This window comes from Pleurodeles waltl, chromosome 11 (assembly GCF_031143425.1).
Source record: "Pleurodeles waltl isolate 20211129_DDA chromosome 11, aPleWal1.hap1.20221129, whole genome shotgun sequence".
Taxonomy (NCBI): Eukaryota; Metazoa; Chordata; class Amphibia; order Caudata; family Salamandridae; genus Pleurodeles; species Pleurodeles waltl.
The window spans coordinates 919,911,259-919,932,225 of record NC_090450.1 but is presented as its reverse complement, the minus strand read 5'-3'; the positions used below and the strand labels follow the sequence as shown (position 1 = coordinate 919,932,225).

The 20,967-nt window shown below is 45.4% G+C and overlaps 1 protein-coding gene across 1 annotated transcript in view; it reads left to right on the top strand.

Moving 5' to 3' along the window:
* Positions 1-1,527: 1,527 nt before the first annotated feature.
* LOC138266299 (uncharacterized) overlaps positions 1,528-20,967 on the top strand; it is a 31,891-nt gene continuing 12,451 nt past the window's right edge. The window contains exon 1 of the mRNA XM_069214934.1: positions 1,528-1,663. The gene's annotated coding sequence lies outside the window, so the exon portion shown is untranslated. The remainder of the gene's footprint in view (positions 1,664-20,967) is intronic.

The window sequence follows — 20,967 nt, the reverse complement described above, 5'->3', positions numbered from 1 at the left end:
GACCCCCTATTCGGGGTAATGAAAATTACTGTTAGGTAACGGAACATTACCTGTCACCAAACATTCATTTCAGACCTCTTGTCCACCAGGCAGACATAATAAAGCTGAATATTCTGGTTTCCAGTATCGACTTTACTCATGCCTGTAGTTGTACGCAGTGAACATTTACGCAGCCATTAATGTTATGACTTTTTAAACTTCTTTTTTTTCCACGGGTAAATACTTCTGCGAGTGATGAAAAACCTTCCTCTAGCCTCATGCAGAAATTCCTCAATACGTTGAAATGTCCATAATATAAGCGTTTTCAGTTGGACGTAGCTGCAATGCTAGGTGAACAGGTACAATTTCGTAAGCGTGTGGGTACACATCCCTTGCAGGTAGATTTACACCATGGAAATGCGTGCACATGTACTCCTGTCATGAGTGGGACTGGGCAGGGATCACCTTAAAATTTAAAATACGGGTAATGGAATATGTTTATACAGCAGAACCGTACATACTTTCAGAGGAGAAACAAAATAAACTTGCCTGTGCAAATCCACGTATGCTCCAAATATATTTACAGAGAACTTTCGCCTGTTGGACATTTCAGAAATACACTTTTTCATGCAAAGTCAAAAAGATAATCCAAACGTAGGAGAAGCCCACAGTAAGTTATTTTCGTATGTTTCCTCCTTAGGTGCTTTGAGAATTGTGCCCACTGTGCCCGGTTAGCAGTACACCAACTCCTCTATTTTTTTGGTGCCTTCCAAATTTGCTACCTGTTCCTTCAAAATGACAGGGCATTTGCACTATCTTTCCTACCGAAAAAAAACACATTTTCAGATATATATTAAAGACACCTGTCTGGCCCGTATTTTATGCCCCTGCCAGTAAAAAAAAAGAAACGGAAAAGGGAGTAAAATCTGATATGTTTTACTATTCGAATCTAAACCTAAAACAACAAACAGATGGAGAAATCACTTTGAAGGCGTTCAACAGCTAAATTATTGAATGAGTATTAAAACAAACAGAGGTAAACATAACTCCCATGTTAAAAAAGAATATTGAGAATTTTACACAAATTCTTTCTCACCCACCAACACTTTGCTCTTTCAGAACAGCAAAACGTAAACATATTGAAGGCATTGTTTTACTTGAGAAAGGTGGCAACCTTAATGTCACAGTCGGAAATACCCCTGTTGTTGTCTCCTAATCTACCTGGCTGGAGCTCTCAGGTGTTGGCCACGGCTGTTTCAGACTTTCCGAGGGCTCGAGGCGGTGGCCCTTGTTACACACACTTCTAAAAGCCACCCGGTAAAGCTCTGTTTTGGTAATGTGCGCCAGTCACGCGCCCGGCTCGTGCCCCGGGCGCGGCCTGTCAAGCGGGGGCGTGGTTACATCCACGTGGAGCCGTCTACTCTCTGCCGGAGGCGGGGGTCTCTGGATTCGCTTTGAGCTGCAGAGAGCGGCCCATGGGCCCTGGCCTTGCCGGTAATTGCTCTCTGACCACACCTAGTGCATTAGTGATTGCGCAGCCAGGAAATACAGCCTCATTATTCGCGGATCTCCGGATTAGAAGCGGGAGCAGATCAAGCTCTTACCAGAAGCTTCCCAAAAGCAGTCAGTGGAACAAACAACCAGGGCTGGAAACTTTCCAAGAGAAGGCCACCACCACACCTGGGTAAGAAGGTGCAAAATCCATATTATTATTAACATAGCACGTAGTATTTATTGCATTTTCCTTGTTTCTAGAAGTTTCTAATGCGTGTGTTTGCGGGATGTTTGTAGCACAAACCTAGCCACAGGTTACTGTTAGAAATATCTACTTTTCTTAGACAAAAAAAAAAAACATTAGCCATTGGTGCATGTTTTTGGGTTGTGGGAGGTGTCGAGATTTGATAAGCAAATAGCAGTTTTTGTTAAATCTAGTGCAAAATTAAAATGCAGCAGTTACGCCTGTATTGGCTTACTTAACAAGGCGTAGCCTACTCCGCATTAGAACTCTTTTGAAATGTTTTTAATTCCGTAGTTGTTTTAGTTTATATTTCAAAGGGAGAAACGTCTGTATATTCATATTTTTTTGTACCTGTCTTGCTATGAAAATACTGGCCCACCCGATCAGTAAAGTACGGTCAGCTGGCAGTGCTACGTATTACCATGTCACAAACATAAGATCATTTGTAGAATATGTGGGTTGCCAGCTCACTGCATGTTGGCAGGACGTCCCTTTCCTCCTGTTATTTAACTTTCCCACTGATAATTGTTTTCAAATGTGCATTTTTCAGTTGAAAGAAATCATGACCGACTCCCATAAATCACTGTCTTGTTCAATCAAAGCAAAGCTTAGAACTGGAAAAGAGGTGCACACCCACCTCAGAGTGTTTAAGCACCTGTAGTGGGCATTGAAACGTCAAAGGCGGATTTAAAAGATGTCTAAACGTGATATTTTTTTGCACAATTAACAGTTGACTAGCTAGAACTTATTTTACCTGAAAATGTAAAGCAGGATTAATTGAAGAATAAAGTGGTTTATTGAAGTCATGGCTTGTGCGTGGGTAAGAAACACAGTGATTGCAAAAAACTGACAGTTTGTCCCTGTTCATTCAGTGTACTAACAGACGTGCATGGACTTGCCTTTAATTAGAAATCTCTTTGCAGGCCTCTGTAACTGCATTGTTTTCAATTGTAAATTGCCTCATGTTATTTATTATAATTTTATAGCAAGAACCAGTAGCTTTAATAAAATGATGATTTTCTATTAGCGGGGGAAAGCCCGAATTCTGAGTAAGTATTGTTCGTAAATGCAGAAGCTCTTTTAACTAAATTGTGCTCTATCTATGTATTGTGTTGCTTGATTAGATTTGTGCTGCTTAGGGGAGAGGAAAATGCGGAGTAAGAAAAAGTGTGTAATTAAAATACTATATTTAGAAAAAAAAGTACATTTGTTTACTATCGGCATGTGCAGAAAATGTCCCAATGGTGTCTCACAAAATGTCTTATTGTTGAGAACAAAAACAGTACATGCTTCCATGTTGTAATTGTTGCTTATTATTTTTTGAAGAGTGAAGGAGTTCATTTTAGTAATCCACTATGGCACTGCATATGCCAGGGTTCGCCGAATACGACTGCTAACTGGTATTGATTTCACCTCATGCCTCTTTCTTCCACAGCTTCTCACTTCCTGTATCATAAGTTCACCCTTGCAGATTCTTTTCCATGCATGCTTTCCTTCTCCTTTTGTCACAATTTACCTATCTTTCTCTCCCTCCTGCTCTCTCAACTTTCTGCCTTTTTCTCTTCTGCTCTGAATCAAAGTGATGAAAGCAGCTTAGCAAGGATGCCAGGGCTCTGGCGCAAGCAAGGAAAATTTCTCCTTTGATTGCTGTTAGGGTAGTAAAATACAGCAATGACCAGGGTTTCAGAGGGCACCTCAGGGCTCTGGGCACCAGTGCCACTGCGCAGCAGGTAGCTATGCAACTGAGTGATGATGACAACGAAGTCCCGGTCCACAAAAAATATTGTGATCCCCATAACCTGCAACCACTAGCACACATTAAGCACTGGTTGTAACTGTCACAAATGTACCATTTTGTTTGCACCTCGGATCAATAGTGCATGAACTAATCATCTACCAGTAGACAAAGTTGTATCATATTTTTAAAGTGGCCGACTGTTTGGCGTATTGCCAATTATGCACCTCTTCCATTCCACTTTTAATTTTGTTCAGTTATCATAAAAAAATCTTTTTTTTTTTCCAAGAGGAAAATGTTTGGTGAAAACAAGTGAAACATTAAAGCTTGCAGTTTGTGGTTAACAAAACATGTAATTTTTGTTATCCAGAAGTGCAGTTTTACCGAAAACAAATCATGGCTACCCAGTGCTTTGAGCCGGTGGCGGGCACAGGCACTTAATTTTGAGGGCCGGCACTTATTTGTTTTCCTGCACGGGGCATTTTCTACGAGCAGAAGACACTGATGATAAAGACGGAAAAGCGTCACAAAGTAAGAAAGCACAAAGCTGCAAGAGTGAGCTGAAGGGGCAGGGAGAGGGGGTAAATGGATTAAAGAGGCCCAGGATGGCTTTAGGATAACGCTGCCTCCTTATTCTGTACTCGCACATTTAATTGCAGCAGCCACGTGCTTCAGAGGAGAGTTTTGGACACCGGCACGTTTTTATTTACTAATTAAGCACTGTGTCTACCTAAGGAGCACATTTGGTCTGTGGACCTGAAAGGTTTTGTCACTGCACTCGCTGTTCACTTAACAGTGGGCCACTGCACTGCTTGTAGGTAGAATAGTCACCTTTATTGAGGAGCATGATCATTAAATAAAAGGCGATGATCCAGCTGGACAGGGTGAGTTTTGTTATTCATTTTAAAGACCTTATCTTCCTTATCAATTAATTAATTGGGGCAAAAACGAGACGGAGGAATTTATTGTCAAATAATCCTCTTGGATCAAATTTGATAGCCATTAGGAATTCTGCATATTATTATGGAAAATAATTAATTGTAACATAATTGGCGTATAGTAAATGGGATAAAGTAACCCCTGCCAAACATTATATTGCAAATCAAAATCACTAAGGCGTTCCATGACCATGTAGAGGAAGGAGGGCAACAGTGGAGTTGCTTTATAAGGTCACGGAACGCTAAGGTGACTTGCAATATCCTTTTAACGTACAACAGAGTGTGTTTTATTCCTTATAATACATGGTCACACCATCACACATCTCACAAACCGTTTAAATCATTGGTGTCTTGCTCTTTCTTCCGAAATAAATAGTATGATTTCAGCCATGGAGATGAAAAGCAAAATGTGTAATGTGAAATTAAACAACCAAAAGCCATGAGTAAAATGTTGCAAAAAGATAACCATGTCCATTCGATGCAAATCAGATTAATTAACTGCTGTCACTCCAAACATGTTGAAACTTGCAGAGAGACTCTTTCTTGGAATAACCCATAACGCGCAAAACATGAAGATGTTGCCATAAGTATGTCCCTTCCTCTGACTGCTGTTCATTTGAGTAAAGCATATTAGAATGAGAAGCCAGTTCTTGTTTTTATTGTTTAAACTGCAGCTCTGTTGATGTTCCATGACAAGCCTTTCACCCCGGGGACTGGCTCTGCAGCATGTATTATGATGGTACAACTCATCTGTAATAAAGTTGGAGTTTTATTCAGGAGTTGTATGTACATCAGGTTCGAAATACCAATAGTCACAAATGATCAAGTTGAATGAACGTATAGAGGAAAAGTGTATTTTGGATGCCTGGTAAACAAAGCCAGATTTGTGGAAGTTCCACAAAATATTCCACAGGGCCTGTTACCTCAATTCCAATTTTTGTGCAGATTTGTCAAGTAGGTAGTGGTGACGATATCACACGCAAGAGTCAAAAAAGGTATTTTTTTGTTGAAAACAGAAATCTTAGTGTTCATTTTTGCACTGTATTACTACAAAAACTAGAGTAAAGCAAATCACCCCATTTGACAGGAAGGAGTACTTTGGTCCACCTGATAATCCTTTTGTGATTTGGTGAAAATCTGTTCAGTTTTTCTAAAAAAAAAAAAAATATGGAAGAATTTTACTTTGTTTATTTATTGGGTCTGGTAGTCAAAAATTCAGGAACTTTTACTCTTAAGTTAATGTCCATGGTTTATTACCTAGAACAGAATGAATCAAAATAAGGAGTGATTCTTAAATTCACAGAAACAGATTTGAGAATTGCTGTCCAATTTGAGAATAAATAAAACACCCCAGAAAGACCGGCTAACAAATATCCTACCAAAAAACCACTCATCAGAAAGTATACAACACATTAGCTCTGTATGCTCATGGACAGAACATACATTAAAATGTGATAATTCAGGTACGTTGTTAACACTTAGTCTCTGGAATTGGCTGCTGCCATAACCCACCCAAGGTAAAACTATAACTTAAAGTATCATAAATCTGTGGGGCAGAGGCAACCATATTCACACCAAGCTAATATAAGGGTTTTTTAATGTCCACAACATAACTTTTGGAGAGAGGGATGCAACACAGACCACTGACTACTTGAATTGTGTGAAAAAGGCTGCTTCAATAAAACGGGTGCACATCACAATGTTATCTGCAATCCGCCTTACAAAACGAAAGCCTCAGTACACATCAAATGAGCTATCTAATCGCATACCCGATGGTCTGACCCACATACCCTCCCCGCAAAAGTCATCTTCATATTCTACTACCTTTCAACAGTTTTCAGCCTTAACTTTCCCCTACAGCCTATGACTGCATGATTAACATCTAAGCAACTAAACTTCCTATACCTAACCTTGAACTTTCTGCCTTGTCCAGGTGAGAGGTTGTTTACCCCCACCCTTTCCACATGGTCTACCAATGGCAACGACAATTAAACTTCTGTAAACTCATGCAAAAATTTCCAGGCTACTGCCAAGCACCTGTCTCAAGCGACAAACTGTACAGCAACGACCCCCAATTGCGCACCTGTCCCAACAACAAAGCCAGGGTGAAATAAGAAAAATTAGGACAAAAATTTCCCTCACAAAAAGATAAAAATGTGAAGACAGGCGGGGCAAAAAGGTTACAGCTGAGACTCCCTGCCAACAGTCACCAGGTCACCTGTACCAAAAATGGTGGCAGGGAGCCCAAAAACAGCCCGTATATAACTCTTGGGCTACAAAGAGCTCTAATATAGCCCAAACAATGTGTCAGTCGCTGGACTGCACCACCCTCCCAATATCCCACGGAGAGGGGGAGCGGGCATCCGTCCTTGTGGTCGTCTGCCCCCCAAACCTTCATTGAGGAAGAGGGGAGCATCACAGACCACTGACCACTTGAATTGTGTGAAAAAGGCAGCTTTATTCAAACAGGAGCACATCACAATATTTTCCTTGGCAATCCGCCTACAAAACTAAAGCCTTGCTATACATTAAATAACTATCCAATCTCCTACCCCACAGCTATCTCCTTCCTATTGTACTGCATTTCAACAGTTTTCAACCTTAACTATCTCCTACAGCCTTTGACAGCACGTATTAATGTCTAAGCAACTAAACTATACCTAAACTTGAGTTTCCTGCCTAGTCCAGGTGTGTTGTTTACCCCATTCCTTTCCCCATGGTTCACCAATGGCAATGTCAATCAAACTTAAGTAAACTTATGCAAAACTTTCCAGGCCACCACCACCACCTAGAAAATAGTCTGCTTGCTGATTTTCTTTTTTTCTCCCCGCTCCCCACTCCAAGCAGCTCCCATTATTATCCTCCCCCTCCACCTGTGAATGTTCAAAGTCCTTGCCAACACCTCTGTCGGCTCCAGCTAGTATAATTCCATGGCAGTCCATGACATATGCACACCATCTCCCCTGAAAAACTCCATAATGTCATACTTAATATCTGTGTGACTATTGCTCCCATAACCAACTTTCCTGCAAAACCGACTCATCTCCTTATTGTCATTCCTGCACGCTCTATCAATCACTGAGGGCTTGCTGCACCCCCCCCCCCCTCTAATTCCTCCTCAGCATAAACTCCGTACAGAGTACAAAGCAACTGAGCTTTGATCTCCAATAAGTCCTTCTTCTTAGCTTTCAACAACGCCATGCCTTTCTCCAAGACAAGCTAGTTTTCCCCCAAATGTATAAAAAAACACCCGGGCATCTTCCCCCTGCCATCAAGCCATTCAACACTGAATCAACTTGTGCCATCTCATACCCCTTTTCCCCGCCAGGTGAAGGGAAACAATTGACAGTCGAAACCCAGATTCACACTGTATACCCTCTGCACCGCTTGGCACTCCACCCCCTAGATAAACGAGTGGTTCCCCCACCCAAATGCCCATGTCCTCTACTGCCGGGCCAAGAACAGAACCTGAAACGGAAAACAGCAGTGAATAGTCACACATCATGCCCTGCTGCTCCTCCTTCTGACCCCGTAGTCCGCACATAACTCTGAAAGCAGTCCGATGGCCATTGTCGCATCAGCATAATGTCCTCACTTGCCCAGCCCCAGTTGTCAGACTCATTCTCTGCACCAGTGCAGAAAGAATGGGTTCCAAACTCTGCGGAAGGGACCCCTAAAGCCTTAAGCATTTTGTGCAAAACGGAGAGTAATTGGAAAGCTATAACATGTGCCGTGATATAGTGCCTAAAAACCACGCCACTTAGCACCCCACAGCGCTCCCCCTACATGTGGCCCCATGCCACTGGGCATTGCTCTGGCACTGATAAAACTTGTAGAACCATACTCCTACCCTTTGCTCTCTGATCAGTCTTAGAGCTAAACATACCTATCTCCAACCTGTCCTCCACTCTTGTGACATCCTCCCTCAGCACCCCAACAATTCTGAGACATGGAACATCCCAAAGAACATCCATGACATTATGGTGGAAAATAAACAGGCCTCACCAGCCCCCCCCCTTGCAAAGCGCAGTCAACTTAAAAAAAACCCTGCAAAATAACTGTCATGTTAAAGGCCTCTTAAGGCTCCCCAAGCACCCATGTTCTCGTGCCCAACTGTCAAGCATCTTCTGTCCCAATTCTCCCGCTGATGGAGCGTAGCCCACATCCTTTTCCCCATAAAGGTAATGCCTGTGAGTTTCCCTGCGATCTTCACTCAAGACAGACCCTTTTCTGTCAAGCCCAATATAAACTGACGCATGTCCTCTGTCCTGCGTCACCCCGCTGCCCTGCACTGTGCATTGGATGCCATGAATTCACCCAGACCTGGCCATTTGCTCTCTACGTCTACTCAGCTAAAGAACCTACCACTGAATACACCATCCTGTGTTTCCTACTGTGTACAAGTTCTCCGGCATGAGCACCTTACATCTGTCCGCCTCCTTGGCCAACCAACGAAACGTCTTCTACTGTGAACAAGACAAAGCATCCGCAGTGTCACTGTCCACCCCCAGTACATACTGTGCCCTGAATAAAATATCATGCTGCAGGCAACCCAGCACAAAACGCACATCAGATTGAACACCTGTGGTTCCCTGACAGACTGTCTATTCATGATCCGGTCCACCAACATGTCCGTCCTGAACAGCACACTCCGGTGCACTAGCTCCCCACAATGCCACCACCAAAGTAAAGAATTCCAAGAGCGCGTTGATCCTAGGCCCCACTTTCCACTGCACCGGCCATTCTTCTGTGCACCAACGCCCGTGCCAATACAGGCCAGAACCCAAACCTCCTGTCGCATCTGAAAATATCGTAACATCCCAGTCCTGATCGTCCTGCATATCAAATGGAATCCCAGTAAAGGAATTCAAGAAAAAGTTCCACTGATGCCATGCATGCTGATAGTCGCACAAGATGGTGTAGCAGGGAGAAACCTGACAAAGCCAAACCCGACCTCCTACAAAATGTTCTCCCTGCTCTGACCACTCTGCATGCAAACTTTAGGTGGCCCAGGACAACCTGAATCCCCCTCTTTCTTTTGCCTGCATGCCTCTCAACAAAGCCTGCATCACCTCCTTTTGTCCTGTGGCAATCTCGCCTCCATCCTTTAGAATCAGTTTCAATCCCCAAGAAGGACACCACCTCACAAAGCCCCGTTGTCTTCTCTGGCACTAAAGAAACACCCAAGTCACCCATGAGCTCTTGAAAACTTACCAGCATCCTCTAACAGTCCACCAGCCGGGCCCTCACACAAAGAAGAAATTATCCAAGTAATGTGTCACCAGGTTATGGCCCATGCGCCACATGAAATGCACTGCAGAAATTAACTAAAATCCTCAAACAGCGCCCATGATGTTGAGCATCACATCGGCAGGGCCTTGTCCACATACCACTGCCTCTCAAAATGCATGCACAAGAGTTTAAAATCCACCAGGTGCACCGGTAACCGAAAGGTTGACTTCACATCACACTTTGCCATCTGTGCACGTTGGCCTGTGTTCCCCACCAGCGACATTGACCTGTCTACCTATGAATATGACAGTGAAGCCAGTCTTCTGAAATGAAATCATTCACTGACCCACCTTCAGGCCAGGACAAATGCTGTATCAACCAAACCTGCTCTTGTTCTTTCTTGTGCACCACGCAATTTGGTGACACAATCAAAGCATCCATCGGGCAGTTGTTCTAAGGGGTCTGCCAACATGCCTCTGACACTTCTTTGTCCAGCTTATCCTGCACTACCTGCCTGTGTTCCTTTGCGCACCACAAATTATCTGCCCATCTCCTGACCTGAGGCCCTCGTACCCCAATTGAAAACCCATCTAATCTTGTGCCGCAATACCCTTGCCTCTTCCAGCCGAGGATAAAAATCCAACTAGTACTCCAACCTGACCACGGTAACCAGAGTATAAGCCTTTCGCACCAGATCCCTGTATCTCCTACCCCCTCTATTGCCGAGTGGTTGCAACTACTTCTGTGCCCCAGGACCACTAGCATATGGCAGCCGCTGACCCGCATTCTGTCCCCGGTGCCCAGAACTTTCAGTACTTCCTTGTACACAACCCCTTGTAGTCCCAAAAAGCTCCCCACGTTCTGATCTGCTCATTTGATGCATTCCCCACCCCTCCCCAGGTGGGACACCCCTGAAAGGGCCGGTAAACAATCGGCAAACCACTGGCCATAAAACAAAGTCTTCCCAAACTTTGCTGGGCCCTTTGTGTGCTACTATAGGTCTGTGTTAAGCTCCCCCCTACTTTGCCTAGGGTCCCACACCAAACAAGCCCAGAACTCCTCAGCATACTGAGCCCTACCATACCACCCAAAGGTAATTTGAGATCGGCATAAAACATCCATGTATTTGAACAGGCATTGCTCTGTTAACTTCTCACAGTAGACACTGACATAAATCAGGAACGCCGTGGTGCAGTTCTCAGTCTTCAGACGCACCCTCAGCCGCTTGGCCAGCTCATACTCCTCCACTGACTCTTCCTTGGAGTGCAGCTCCCTGTAGCGAGCTTAAATATTTCTGCATAATATCCCTTCCAGATCTTTTATTTTGTAGCCAGGGTCAAATGTGCCTCCATGGGCTTCGTCATACCCATATAGGGTAGCCTCCTAATTGTTAGCTCATTGCTTTCCAGCTCCTCCTTTTTGCCACTTTTGTCTTCTTTTCTCTCCCCGCTGTCCATCCTATATTTGTACCCTCTTTTGATGTTTCCTGCTCTCCTTTCTTACTGCCTTTCACCTCTTCTGTACCTACCATCCACGTCTGCTACGTACCTGCGCGTACGGAGCCGCTCCCCACACCCCTGCGTCCACATCTGTAGACATCAACACCAGGCCCATGCCGGCTTCGTGACCCTTACCTGACTCCAAGTTCAGTGCCCCTACAGATACTTGCTGCCTCGCAAGTGGCCTCCATGTCTCCAACACCATACCCCTTGTCTGCTACACACTAAAAAGGAGCACATTAGTGGGACCCCGTGACTTCACAGGGGCTTCCTGATTCTGCACCTCGCCTTCCTCAAGCCAGTCCTTATCGTAACTCACCATTGTCTCACCCAGAGAGTCCTCTACCCTCACCCAGCTTGGGCTTGCAATCACCATGATCATGTTACCATTGAACTCGACTGTCCGTGGCTGATGCGCAGTGTCCACATGGCCCGTACCATACCCACCATAACACTCAGCTAACCCTGCACATCTGTCCTTCTTGCCGTAGAAGCTGGGGGCTGCCCAGGACATTCTCATTGGTAGTGCTGACGAGGTTGCTCCGGACCTCGTTTTGCCGGCTGTGGAGTGGTCCCCCATCAACTTCTGGCAGACCACACTGGGCCCTGCCATCGCTTCTTCTTGCGGCATGTGAGCCACACCAAACTCTCCCAAGTCTAAAGCTGTTGCTCTTCTTGACCTGTAAAAAAGACAACAGGACAGGTGGACTGGCACCCTGTGCCCTCCGAGCCTGGTCCACATCCTGCTCAGGAACCCACAACCAGCTACCCTGCTCGGCGTCTATGCCCCATATACCACCCTATTTCCGCCTCACCTTCGCAACATTGACCTGCTTCACAGCTGGACGCTGCAGCCACCTGCTCCTCCAGCTCCCCTTCGTTCTCCTCCCCGTTGCACTCAAACATTGCCAAGTGTAACCCCTCTCCCCATGCTATGGTTTGCCTAACCTCCTCTACTCAGTACCAAGCTGCTCATGCCCCAGACAGCCCCTGCCACCCAGCACTCATGCAGCCCCTGTGGAGCCCTTTGGAACTACTTCCAGTGCCCCAGCCAGGAATCAGAACTTTTGTTTGCAGGAGCCCCGCCCCCTTGTCCTTCCCTCCCACCTGCGAGGGCCCCATAACTGTGGAGCCCTCAATATTCATCCATATACACCCAACTCCTCCCCCTCAGCCCTCTTCATCACGTGCACCTGCACGTGTGGGTGGCTCCAAAATGGCTGTCCGTGTTGTCACGTGGCCTTTGGCAGAGGCCCCATATAGGCATAGCATGCGCGGTCAGTCCGCTGCCATTCCTGCAGTCATTTGGCGGTCACCTACACTCACGGCCGATTGCAATGAGCTCCCTGGCCCTTTCCGCTCCCTTTAATTACCGTGCTTTGCCTCCATTTTCAGGTCCACGTACCCTTGAGTGGCTGTTACGGCCAGGCCTGCCCCTGCAGCAGAGGCCTAACCCTTCCCCGCACTACCAGGGGCTTGTCGCCACATTGCTGAGCGGCCCCTTCAACTCTCCTTGCCACTTACTGACAGTGCCACCCGCGTTTTGCGAGGCGGCAAACAGGCCCAGACCCCACACAGTCCGATTCCTGGCAGGATGAGCTCACCATAGACTCATCACCTACAATTAAATCAATGCGCCCAGCCTCCCTCAGGAGCCCTATCGCATCTGCCACTCTAGCCTCATCGAATGCCATAACTGCCTCAATTAAACAAGTGTTACCCTGCCAAAACCTTAATATTACAAAAAGGAAAAAAGATTACAGCTAAGACTCCCAGTCACTATGTCACCTGTACCTAACATGGTGGCAGGGAGGCCCAAAACAGTCCGTATATAAACCTTGAGCTACAGAGGGCTCTAATATAGCCCAAAGAAAGTGGCAGTCGCTAGTCAACCACCCTCCCAATATCACCGGGGCCGACCTTCCTGTGGTCCGCTGCCCCCAACCCCCTTTACCATAACGATTGTGATACATAGAGGTGTAGAGTGTGTGTGTATAGAGATAAATATATATATATATATATATATATATTCACTGAAATAACATGGAAACTGAGTAATGGTTATGGCTCAAGCGTGCAAAATCAATTAAATTCATGAGTTGTTGCATGCAGTGCACAGAAAGCACACCATCTGACATGTCTAGCTCTTAGTAGTCAGTCTTTGTAGATATGCCATTTTCAAATGGATTTTTGGTACTTTCTACATGGCAAACAAAGTGAGCTGTGGCATGCATTGTGTACATTGCATACCGTAACTGGTGAATGTCAGTGGATTTGCAAGTTTGACCCAGTTTTTTTTTTTTGGTGAATTCCATTTTTGGAATAATGCACTCTAGCCACAGCTGTGCACACGCTTTGACCATGTGCAGCAGGGGTTAGCTGCAGAGATTGGCCTTGGTCCCAGCCTGCTGCAGGTAAATGAAACCCGCTTTATATAGGCTTTGACCCACAGAACCTGACAATCCACACAGTGGCACCACTTTTTGTTATAATGTAAATCAGGGTGGGGCCTTTTGAACCCCTTACCTAACCCTGCTACTCACCCTGGGTAATGCCTGGAGGTCAGGATGTAATCACCCTGCTCCCTTATATAGCATTTGCATTTTGTTTTCAGGACCTTGGCACTGTGCCACATGTCCAGAATTGGCAGCTGCAAGATAGTGTTTTTGTCTTAGAGTCAACCAGTCAGAGCACCCAGATCTGTGGTTCAGACTCTGGAACTGCAGATCCTAAAGGGACAGTGAGAGAAAAGGCTCCCTCATTCAATCAGATTAATTAATTGTTTTTCATTTGTATTCATGTATATCCATGGATCAGCTCTGCAAATCCTTTGTGATTAATACAGTCAAGATATACAAAAGAGTTAACCCTTTGAAACCTGCTTGGTAACTTTTATAAATGTTTATATCTTAAAACTTCCTTAACAGGTTTTCATCACCCAATGAAAGCTTTCTTTTTGAGTAAATACTACTGTCATGCCAAGTATGGGGAGATTCAATGAGTGGTTTCGGCTGTGTGCACAAGCAGAATTTCCTTTGATAGCTAAAATGGAAAAACACATCTTTTAGATTCATATGGCTGACGGTGATGGCCTGCAAACAGAGAGTGCTGCTGTAAACTACAGCCTGTGCCAAAGGCCCACTGTTAACAACAATAGCTGCACGCGGGTATATAGGGGCTTTGTCCTGGGGATATTTGAAGGCCTTGTCTAACGTCGAGAACCCGTAAGGCATTGCTGGAGGCCATGCTTGGACAGCTCCGATGCAAGGGAACTGGTTTCAGGACAGAGTCCAAGGCCACAGCATGTGTACTGAGCCCACAACAGAAAGTCATGGGCTTTGGATTTTGGGAATGAGGCATGACTGGGGTCCTTACCCTTGTCAATAGTTGCTGGACACAGCTGACGGGCATGAGATTAGGCCCCCTGGAGCTGGGGTGGTGGACTGGAAGCAGGACATGCTGCCCTAATGTTGTGTCTTCTCCCAAACCCACGAGAAATGATTAAAGGCAGTTCCTTGCAGGTTCTATGGCCTGTGAACTGCAGGCAGGATGTCCTATGGTCCATACCCTGTGATCAGTGAAGAGTGGTATACTGTAAATTGGGAAAAAATCACTGAAAAACTCAGAGTGAAATGAAAAATCATACAATTGCCCCTTATAGGCCTCAGTCTCAGATGTATTTGGGTGCGATCCAAAAGCTAAATAAGCCCAAGCAATTCGCCATTTAAAAAAAATAAAACATAACTCTCCATATGTATGCCCCAGGATCTCGCACATCAATTCACATATCTCATCACTGTTTGTATTACCAATGACATACTGTTGTCATAACATATGACCTAGGATTATTGACGGCATCAGTGAAGTACCAAACAAATGATATTCTCCACATCTGTTAGCCGAGAGTGGAAATGCAAGTTTTATTTTTCTAGGTAACAAATGTAAGGAAATCACATGTTGAAAGTGGGACTGCGGCCTGCTTACTTCAATTTATGGCTTTGAGGCAAGTAGTTGCAGCCTACTTTTCTTTATTTATTCTGTACCAGGTGATCTAGTCCAGCTCACAACTGCATTTACAGGCTATGTCCTGGACACACAGTGCCACTGTTTGCAAGGGAGCAGAGCACTGGGCAAATCTAAAGTCCAGGTTCAGCACTCGGAGCCCCCTGGGCATGAGTGAAGGGCATGTCCAGTGGGCACTTGAGCTACCGGTATTTAGCTGAGTAGGTAGTCAATGGGCTGATGCTGCAACCAGAGTCCTCGAGACATGATGGAGGACTGTGCGAAGACGGTCGAATGGGAAAGAGTGCTGCGTGTAGGACCTGGCTCAAACCGGGTGCTGCACCCCAAGTCTGGTGGGCATGCGAATGGGTGAGCTCTGTGGTTTACGAACAATACGTAGTTTCAGTGATATCATTGAATACGTCATTAAGGATTTATGATGTCACCAGTGGTGCAAGCAGTTATGTCATTAATGAGCCTATCTTGCGACACGTGTAAAACTGTAAAAGCGTTGCATTAGTATGGTTGTATAGCTCACCAGGAAAGACTCATTTCAGCGGGTTTTAGGGTTGTCACCATAACACTTATGGCTCTCAAAGACGGAACATAATTAATATCTACATTTGCACACATAAATGCAGTCCGTTCATTGTTTACAATTAAAGTTTTTGTTATCGCACGCGGTCTGTTGCATTGCACTTTAGTCACCAGAACACTGTTACTGTTGCTTGTTCATCTTAAACATGCAAACATAGATTTTTACTGTATCGATTAACTTGTCACCACCTCAATGTTTTTATATATATAAATATATATATATATAGAGAGAGAGAGACCGACAGAGAGATGGGTATATATATTAAAAGAAAGTTTTGTCTGTTAACTCACATCAAAATATATGTAGTGAACCATTCAAACTGAATCTACACGCCCTTCTATAATTGTAAAAACGTTAGGGCAGTCACATAAAAGGCATGTTTTTCTTCAGCAATTTTGTATATGTTGCAAAGTTCGCTGCTCGGGAGTCAAAGCTTTTTCCTCATCCAGGCATTTTTTTGTTTTTAGAAAAAAAACTGCTTCTAGGGAACTAGCCCTCTCCCATAAGTGCTCATCAAGGCAATTATTGCATCAAATATTCATCACCAGCTCCCTGGCGGCAGCAGGAGACTATCTTTGCTGATGCTAATGCACAAGAACACACAATAAACATGTGGCTGATTGAGTAGTAAATCAATTGATTCAGGACACTTGTTTCCAGTCTTTGCTGATCTTTTGTAATGATTTGACCTGCTGTATACTAAGAGGCCTCTGTCCTTCCGGACGCAAGGTGTACACCACTAGTAAGCAAATATCAAAGGTAGTTAATAATGGTGATCTGACTGGGTTGACGAATCGGGAGGCAATTTAGATCGCAGAGCTACGTTGTACTAGTTCATTCATAGTTTTTTATGGGACCCATAACAGTTTACTAGCTCTAGGTAATGTAACTGGTCCATACATATGCCAGATTAAATTAGGGTGTGAAAATGTATTGTTCAAGTTGCATAGTTGGCGGAATTTCACAGTTTTACATCATCATCAGATTGCACTTTTTAAAATATTACTGGCGAATTTTTCCTATTTCTGCAGGAACATTCTTCAACAAAAAGTCAATTTGCTATTTTTAATACAAATACATTTCTATTTAACTTATTGTACTGAGAAGCACACTACAAAAATGCATGTTCAAGATTTTTCTTGCTCAAAAAGCCTTTTGAATACTAAATGTTCTTTACAGTTCCCTACATTTTTCAATTTTGCAAGACCCTGAAACATAGGCAGGCATGATTCGACCCAGCATGTTCTATTTTACAGGACTCGCTAGTTGTGTAGCCACAAACTGCATCAAAATCTACAGAACCTAAAGTTTATTTTTCTATGTGTGCAAGTGAGCCAGTCATGTCCAGATTTTCACGTTGCATTTTGGTACTTGTATTCCTGAATTTATAATGAATGCTGACTACAGCTACCAGAATGCACAGCAAAAATACCAGACTGGATGAATTACCCACGCATAAAAAAGGGCAACATGAGAACCCTGGGTATTCCACAGATCTATCGTTGCCAAGGCAGAAAAGGGTCATTTGGCTTTGGTATGCCTGAACCGTGCTTTCACAGGCTTCAGCAACATCTTATTTTACCATTGTCTTTGAGGTTTGTTATTAGAACCCAGCACCCTCCTTGGGCCCAACTCTCAAATTCACTTCTATGTATATTTATAACTTAACTAAGGAAACATTAGAATCTTTGAAATGTAATTCGCAAAGTAGGGAGCTGGGAATTTTCTCTGAGGTGGTCACAGCTTCAGAACGTTCACAAGGTGTGCAGATTTTTTGTAGTTGTAAGCATTGGTGGCTGATGCTCCTCTAAAGTAGTGAGGTGAAGCAGACTTGTTTTAGGGAGTTTGGTGGGGTTCTTAAATCTCAATCACCTGCTGTGAAAAGCAGGACCCTGTGCTGAAATACACCAACGTGCATGCTCGCACACATTGACACATTCATTAATGCACGTGCACATGCTCTCAGCCGCCCATACACAAGCACCCACATGCGGTAACCCATACACTCACAGGCACACATGTGCATTCTTGCACGGGTTCACACACAAACATTCGTAAATGCATACATGCATCCAAACATTCATTGTCCCTGCTTCTTGGCAGGCTTTCTGCACAGAGGGCAGCACCAGCGGATGATGGGGGGTAGAAGTTGTGGGCTGTGGGAGCATGATGACCCTAGAGGGAATTGAATTGTGCCTGTTGGGGCAGCAGATGGTAGTGGGACTTCTGCAGCACCCATGTTGCTCATGCAAAGTGAAGGCAGGTGTGAGGGTACAGTTGAACTGGCAGAGAAAACAGAGACTCTGCACAGGCAGTAATGGCTGCAACACACTATGGCGGTGATTCTAACTGCGGCGGGCGGCGGTCGCCGCCCGCCATGCGGTTACCGCCAAATGACCGCACCGCGGTCACAAGACCGCGGCGGCCATTCTGGCTTTCCCGCTGTGCTGGCGGGCGACCGCCAAAAGGCCGCCCGCCAGCACAGCGGGAAAGACCCAGCAACGATGAAGCCGGCTCCGAAAGGAGCCGGCGGAGTTGCTGGAGTGCGACGGGTGCAGTAGCACCCGTCGCAAATTTCAGTGTCTGCTAGGCAGACATTGAAATTCTTTTTGGGGCCCTCTTACGGGGGCCCCTGCAGTGCCCATGCCATTGGCATGGGCACTTCAGGGGCCCCCAGGGGCCCCGCGGCACCCCCTACCGCCATCCTGTTCCTGGCGGGAGACCCGCCAGGAACAGGATGGCGGTAGGGGGTGTCAGAATCCCCAAGCCATGGAGTATTCTCAAGGGCAGCGGAAAGTCGGCGGTACACCGCCGACTTTCCGTTTCTGGCCGCGGCTGAACCGCCGCGGTCAGAAAGCCCAGCGGTGCACCGCCAGCCTGTTGGCGGTGCTACCGCGGTCATTCGCCCTGGCAGTTTTTACCGCCAGGGTTAGAATGACCACCTATGTCTTACTGGAAGATCCCACCGCCTTTCCCATTGGCTGCCGTTGCGAAACTAGCCAACGAGAGGGAGACCTTTCCCAACTCTTCTCGGGGTGATGTGGTATCCATGACCCTCCCCCACTCTATGACCAGTTTGGGAAAGGGTGTTACCAGGCTTCCCTCTTTGGCAGCCTGGCCTGCGCGCTTCAAGGCTTAAATCTAAAGTTCCCATGGGTGATTTTATCAGTGATCTAGTCCCTTGTGATTTGGAGGGAGTCCTTAAAGAGCTTTGCTGGGCTGATGATGATACTCTATCCTGGGCTGTGAAATCTTCAGCCTGGCTGGTTGTGCCTGTGCATGGATTCCCATGGATACAAATGGATCCCCATGGAACCAGAAGGACGGTCACCCATTTCCTCGTTAAGCAGCAGACTGGACTATGGCAACACCTTCCAAGCAGGAACCACGGCCAAGCTCCAGAAAAGACGCATACAGAACGCCTCTGCACGCCTCATCCTGGACATCCACAGCCTCATCACAGCCCACCTGAGAAACCTGCACTGGCTCCCGTCAACAAGAGAATCACGTTCAAACTCCTCACCCACTCTCACAAGGCACTGCACAACACCGGACCAGAATACCTCAACAGACGGCTCTCCTTCTACACCCCGACCCGACAGCTTCGCTCCGCTGACCTTGCCCTCGCCACCGTCCCACGCATCCACAGAACAACCACTGGTGGCAGATCATTCTCCCACCTCGCCACCAAGACGTGGAACACTCTTCCCTCCCACCTGCAACAGACGCAGGACCTACTTACCTTCAGGAGACACCTCAAGACTTGGCTTTTAGAGCAGTATCCGCGCCCCCCTCCCCCACCCAGCGCCTTGAGACCCTCACGGGTTTGTAGTGCACTTTACAAATGCCTTGATTGATTGTGCATCAGTTAATAAAAAGTGCCTGGCCTTGACATGTTGACTCATAATACACTGGAAGAGTAAGGTGGGTGAAGCCCCAACACGCTTATTACTTGTTGTAGGTGGCAGCTTGGTGTCAGAGTGGGTAGTGTAAACAATATGTACAGCCAGAGCCATGACTTTTATTGGTCTTCACAAACATGTACACTGCTATTGCTACTCATTCCTATGCTTCCACTTTACACCTAAATGGAAGAGCTTCAGGCAGTGATGTTGGTGTGGGAAAATGTGTGCAACTCTCCTCTCCTCTGCTGCCTCCCGAAGTTTACAGGTTATACAGGGGAATGATTTCCAATGTCAAAAAAGCTAATATTTTGTAATTTCACAATAACCACAGCACTTTACCAATGCATTTTCTACAATGTGAATAATTATTAAATGTAAGGTATGGGACAACAGGCTCATGCCTTGTATTTTCCCTGGAATATGAGTACAGTGATTTGTGAGTTTGGTAAAAGTGTGAGCTCTCTCCAAGTTGTGGGTGTATACCTCACCCTGCAGAGATCTCAGACCATAATAATCTGTCCTTGAGAGGCTTATCACCCAATAGTGTAGGTAGATACTGAGCAAAAAAGGCAGATTATAGAACTAATTTGGTAAACTAATGTAAAGAAGATCACCAAAGATGTGCACTGTCCCCTTGTACAATGGGTTAATATACTTCTTATGGCTTAAAGCTATTTCATTTGTTGGTTGTTTAAAATCCTTGCTCGCTAGTTGTCAGTTATGCCTCTTTTTCTCTCTCCTTTTTCTCCTTCAGAACAGGCACCAACTGCTGTATATTCCACTTTGATTCTTTATCTGTTGCTTTGAGAGACTACTTTATTATTTCTTCGTTGCTCCTGTTACACTTTGGATGTTTCAGGCTGATAGCTCTGTGGGTATTTTAGGCTGATAGCTGCTTGCATTGTATTGCAGCATTCATCCCTCCCACCTCCCCCCATGTTGTTGACATAAAAAAAAAAAATTGTTTACTGCTCTGTCTTTGGAGCATGCTCATCGTCCTTACTTGTCACGCTAAGCACCCTCCCTTCCCCCATTGGCACTTTCATAACAACGTGACAAGGAAGCTGAAAACTTTTTTGTTTTACAACGGAATTTCCGTTGTAAATGCACCTTTCTTATTTTCTGCATAATGCCCCATTGTTACTTTTGGGTTAACATCAGCCCGGCGCCCACTTCATGGCCGCCGCACTTCATCTTTGATTATGGTGGCCGCTTCGGGAGGTTGCGTGACTTTCTTTTGTTCTGCCCGGCTTGCTATAAAGGCATTACAAGATGAGTCCGCTTCTGTCGTCCCTCGGAAGTTGGCACTCTGGATCCAGTCTCATCTAACCAGAGTTTTGA